This window comes from Arachis ipaensis, chromosome B2 (genome assembly GCF_059453495.1).
Source record: "Arachis ipaensis isolate K30076 ecotype BB chromosome B2, ASM5945349v1, whole genome shotgun sequence".
In the NCBI taxonomy this organism is placed as follows: domain Eukaryota; kingdom Viridiplantae; phylum Streptophyta; class Magnoliopsida; order Fabales; family Fabaceae; genus Arachis; species Arachis ipaensis.
Genome location: NC_142437.1, coordinates 81,198,696 through 81,204,595, shown reverse-complemented (window position 1 = coordinate 81,204,595; position 5,900 = coordinate 81,198,696). Strand labels below are relative to the sequence as shown.

Genomic DNA, 5,900 nt, shown 5'->3' with positions numbered 1-5,900 from the left:
ACTGTTTTAAAATTCGAAATTCATGCACTTCTTTTTCTTTTTCAATTGAAAACATTTTTCATTTAAGAAAGGTGATGGATTCATTTTCATAGCTTTAAGGCATAGACACTATTGATCATGTAATAAAGACACAAACATAGATAAACATAAAGCATAATTTTCAAAAAACAGGAAAATAAAGAACAAGGAAGTTAAAGAACGGGTCCACCTTAGTGATGGCGGCTTGTTCTTCCTCTTGAAGATCTTATGGAGTGCTTGAGCTCCTCAATGTCTCTTCCTTGCCTTTGTTGCTCCTCTCTCATGGTTCTTTGATCTTCTCTAATTTCATGGAGGAGGATGGAATGCTCTTGGTGCTCCACCCTTAGTTGTCCCATGTTGGAACTTAATTCTCCTAGGGAGGTGTTGATTTGCTCCCAATAGTTTTGTGGAGGAAAATGCATCCCTTGAGGTATCTCAGGGATTTCATGATGAGGAATTTCCTCATGCTCTTGATGAGGTTCTCTTGTTTTCTCCATCCTTTTCTTAGTGATGGGTTTGTCCTCATCAATGAGGATGTCTCCCTCTATGTCAATTCCAACCGAATTGCAAAGGTGACAAATGAGATGAGGAAAGACTAACCTTGCCAAAGGAGAGGACTTGTCCGCCACCTTGTAGAGTTCTTGGGATATAACCTCATGAACTTCCACTTCCTCTCCAATCATGATGTTATGTATCATGATAGCCCGGTCTATAGTAGCTTCGCACCGGTTACTAGTGGGAATGATTGAGCGTTGGATGAACTCCAACCATCCCCTAGCCACGGGCTTGAGGTCATGCCTTCTTAGTTGAACCGGCTTCCCTCTTGAATCTCTCTTCCATTGGGCGCCCTCTTCACAGATGTCCATGAGGACTTGGTCCAACCTTTGATCAAAGTTGACCCTTCTAGTGTAGGGGTGTGCATCTCCTTGCATGATAGGTAAGTTGAATGCCAACCTTACATTTTCCGAACTAAAATCTAAGTAATTCCCTCGTACCATTGTAAGCCAATTCTTAGGGTCCGAGTTCACACTTTGATCATGGTTCTTGGTGATCCATGCATTGGCATAGAACTCTTGAACCATTAAGATCCCGACTTGTTGAATGGGGTTGGTGAGAACTTCCCAACCTCTTCTTCGGATCTCATGTCGGATCTCTGGATACTCATTCTTTTTGAGTTTGAAAGGGACCTCGGGGATCACTTTCTTCTTGGCCACAACTTCATAGAAGTGGTCTTGATGCACCCTTGAGAGAAATCTCTCCATCTCCCATGACTCGGAGGTGGAAGCTTTTGCCTTCCCTTTCCTCTTTCTAGAGGTTTCTCCGGCCTTTGGTGCCATAAATGGTTATGGAAAAACAAAAAACTTTAGCTTTTACCACACCAAACTTAGAAGGTTGCTCGTCCTCGAGCAAAAGAAGAAAGAAGAGAGTAGAAGAAGAAGAAATAGAGGAGATGGAGTGGGCTTGTGTTTTGGCCAAGGGAGAGAAGTGGTGTTTAGGTTGTGTGAAAATGAAAGAGTGAAGATGGGTTTATATAGGGGTGAGAGGGGTGTGTATGGTTCGGCTACAGAGGGTGGGTTTGGGAGGGAAAGTGGTTTGAATTTGAATGGTGGGGTTTTATGAAGGATGGATGTGAGTGGTGAAGAGAATGGTGGGATTTGATAGGTGAGGGTTTTTTGGGGAAGAGGTATTGAGGTGATTGGTGAAATGGTGAAGAAGAAAGAGAGTGGTGGGGTAGGTGGGGTCCTGTGGGGTCCACAGATCCTAAGGTGTCAAGGATATCTCATCCCTGCACCAAGTGGCATGCAAAACGCCCCTTTCTGCCAATCCTGGCGTTAAACGCCAGGCTGCTGCCCATTTCTGGCGTTTAACGCCAGTTTCTTGCCTATTCCTGGCGTTAAACGCCAGTCTGGTACCCTTTTCTGGCGTTAAACGCCCAGAATGGTGCCAGACTGGGCGTTTAACGCCCATTCTGCTACCTTTATTGGCGTTTAAACGCCAGTAACTATCTCCTCCAGGGTGTTCTTTTTTTCATTCTGTTTTTCACTTTGTTTTTGCTTTTTTAATTGTTTTTGTGACTTCACATGATCATCAACCTACAAAAAATATAAAATAACAAAAGAAAATAGAAATTTAACATAGATAAGTAAAGATTGGGTTGCCTCCTAACAAGCACTTCTTTAATGTCAATAGCTTGACAGTGGCTCTCATGGAGCCTCATAGATGTTCAGAGCAATGTTGGAACCTCCCAAAACCAAACTTAGAGTTTGAATGTGGGGGTTCAACACCAAACTTAAAGTTTGGTTGTGGCCTCCCAACACCAAACTTAGAGTTTGACTGTGGGGGCTCTGTTTGACTCTTTATTGAGAGAAGCTCTTCATGCTTCCTCTCCATGGTTATAGAGGGATATCCTTGAGCTTTAAACACAAGGGAGTCTTCATTCACTTGAATGATCAATTCTCCTCTATCAACATCAATCACAGCCTTTACTGTGGCTAGGAAGGGTCTGCCAAGGATGATGGATTCATCCATACACTTCCCAGTTTTTAAGATTATAAAATCAGCAGGGACGCAATGGTCTTCAACCTTTACCAAGACATCCTCTACAAGTCCATAAGCCTATTTCTTTGAATTGTCTGCCATCTCTAGTGAGATTCTTGCAGCTTGTACCTCAATGATCCCTAGCTTCTCCATTACAGAGAGAGGCATAAGGTTTATGCTTGACCCTAGGTCACACAGAGCCTTCTCAAAGGTCATGGTGCCTATGGTACAAGGGATTGAGAACTTTCCAGGGTCCTGTCTCTTTTGAGGTAATCTCTGCCTAGTCAAGTCATCCAGTTCTTTGATGAGCAATGGAGGTTCATCCTCCTAAGTCTCATTACCAAACAACTTGGCATTTAGCTTCATGATTGCTCCAAGGTACTTAGCAACTTGCTCTTCAGTAACATCTTCATCCTCTTCAGAGGAAGAATACTCATCAGAGCTCATGAATGGCAAAAGTAAATTTAATGGAATCTCTATGGTCTCAGCGTGAGCCTCAGATTCCCATGGTTCCTCTTTAGGGAACTCCATGGAGGTCAGTGGGCGTCCATTGAGGTCTTCCTCAGTGGGAATCACTGCCTCTTCCTCCTCTCCATGTTCGGCCATGTGAGATGTGGTTATGGCCTTGCACTCTCTTTTTGGATTCTCTTCTGTATTGCTAGGGAGAGTGCTAGGAGGGAGTTCAGTAATTTTCTTACTCAGCTGACCCAATTGTGCCTCCAAATTTCTAATGGAGGACCTTATTTCAGTCATGAAACTTTGAGTGGTTTTGATTAGATCAGAGACAATGGTTGCTAAGTCAGAGTGGCTCTGCTTAGAATTCTCTGTCTGTTGCTGAGAAGATGATGAAAAAGGCTTGCTATTGCTAAACCTATTTCTTCCACCATTATTGTTGTTGAAACCTTGTTAAGGTCTCTGTTGATCCTTCCATGAGAGATTTGGATGATTTCTCCATGAAGGATTATAGGTGTTTCCATAGGGTTCTCCCATGTAATTTACCTCTTCTATTGCTGGGTTCTCACGATCATAAGCTTCTTCTTCAGAGGAAGCTTTCTTAGTACTGCCTGTTGCTGCTTGCATTCCAGATAGACTCTGAGAAATCATATTGACTTGTTGGGCTAATATTTTATTCTGAGCCAATATGGCATTCAGAGTATCAATCTCAAGAACTCCTTTCTTCTGAACTATCCCATTATTCACAGGATTCCTTTCAGAAGTGTACATGAATTGGTTATTTGCAACCATTTCAATGAGTTCTTGAGCTTCTGCAGGCGTCTTCTTCAGATGAAGAGATCCTCCAGCAGAGTTATCCAATGACATCTTGGATAGTTCAGACAGACCATCATAGAAAATACCTATGATGCTCCATTCTGAAAGCATGTCAGAAGGGCACCTTCTGATCAATTGCTTGTATCTTTCCCAAGCTTCATAGAGGGATTCACCTTCCTTCTGTCTGAAGGTTTGGACTTCCACTCTAAGCTTGCTCAATTTTTGAGGTGGAAAGAACTTTGCCAAGAAGGCATTGACTAGCTTTTCCCAAGAGTTCAGGCTTTCCTTAGGTTGTGAATCCAACCATGTTCTAGCTCTGTCTCTTACAGCAAAAGGAAAGAGCATAAGTCTGTAGACTTCAGGGTCAACCCCATTGGTCTTGACAGTGTCACAGATTTGCAAGAACTCAGCTAAGAACTGATGAGGATCTTCCAATGGAAGTCCATGAAACTTGCAATTCTGTTGCATTAGAGAAACTAATTGAGGCTTAAGCTCAAATTTGTTTGCTCCAATGGCAGGGATTGAGATGCTTCTCCCATAGAAATTAGGAGTAGGTGCAGTAAAGTCACCAAACACCTTCCTTGCATTGTTGGCATTGTTGTTATTTTCGGATGCCATGGTTTCTTCTTCTTTGAAGAGTTCTGTTAGGCCTTCTAAAGAGAATTGTTCTTTAGCTTCTCTTAGCTTTCTCTTCAAGGTCCTTTCAGGTTCAGGATCAGCTTGAACAAGTATGCCTTTATCTTTGTTCCTGCTCATATGAAAGAGAAGAGAACAAGAAAGTAGGGAATCCTCTATGTCACAGTATAGAGATTCCTTGAGGTGTCAGAGGAAAAGAAGAATAGAAGGAGGAGGTGGAGAAGAGGGAATTCGAACTTATCAAGAGGGACAGAGTTCAAATTGCACCTTGATGAGGGGTCTTAGTCCCTTAAATAGAAGGATGTGAGAAGAGGGGAAGAAATTTTCGAAATTAAAGTAAGAGATTTAGAAAATTTGGTAATTGGTTTTCAAAAACTATGATTGAGAAAGAAATCAAGTGATTTTTGAAAAAGATTTTGAAATCAGAAATTAAAAAGATATGATTGAAAATTAATTTTGAAAAAGATGTGATTGAAAAGATATGACTGAAAATCAATTTAGAAAAAGAAAGTTTTTAAAACTAAAGTTGATTACTTGACTATCAAGAAATTAAAAGAGATGATTCTAAAATTTAAAATTTGATCCTTTCTTAATAGGCAAGTAACAACTTGAAAATTTTGAAGTAAATCTTTAATTATAGCAAGGATTTTTGAAAATAGTAAAAATTAATATAAAATGGAAAGAAATTGATTTTGAAAGAGATATAATTGAAAAGATATGATTTGAAAAAATTTTGATTTTGAAAAATTATGAAAACTTGAAAAAAATGTGAATTAAAAACAAAATCTTCCCTCTAGTGTCACCCTGGCGTTAAACGCCCAGAATGGTGCCCATTCTGGCGTTTAACGCCCAAATATCTACCTTTTGGGGCGTTAACCCTGGCTGACGTTTAAACGCCAGTTTTCCTTCTTCACTGGGCGTTTTGAACGCCCAGCTTTTTCTGTTTGATTCCTCTGCTGAATGTTCTGAATCTTCAATTCTCTGTATTATTGACTTGAAAAGACATAGTTTTGAAAAATATTTTTGAATTTTTGATGATGAGAAACAATAAAAATGCAACTAAGATCAAATAAACAATGCATGCAAGACACGAAACTTAAATGTTTGTATACTAAGGACTATAACAATGTAAAAATGCATATGAAAAACAACAAAATACACTAAACAAGAGAATTTAAAGATCAGAGCAAGGAAATCATCAAGGACAACTTGAAGATTAATGAAGAACAATATGTATAAATTTTCGAAAATTAGAAGGATAAAGACATGCAATTGACACCAAACTTAAAATTAGACAATAGACTCAAACAAGAAACATAAAATATTTTTGGTTTTATGATTTTAAAATTTTTTTGTATTTTTTTCGAAAATTATATAGAAAAGAAAATAAAGAGAATCAAAACTTTTAATAAGAATTCCAGGAATCATGCAATGTTAGT

The 5,900-nt window shown here is 39.5% G+C and overlaps 1 non-coding gene across 1 annotated transcript; it reads left to right on the top strand.

The window, feature by feature from the left end:
• Positions 1 to 3,930: 3,930 nt before the first annotated feature.
• LOC148574579 (small nucleolar RNA R71) lies at positions 3,931 to 4,038 on the top strand. Its single transcript, XR_015905816.1, has one exon. It is a non-coding gene; the product is annotated as a small nucleolar RNA R71 (small nucleolar RNA).
• The last annotated feature ends 1,862 nt before the right edge of the window (positions 4,039 to 5,900 follow it).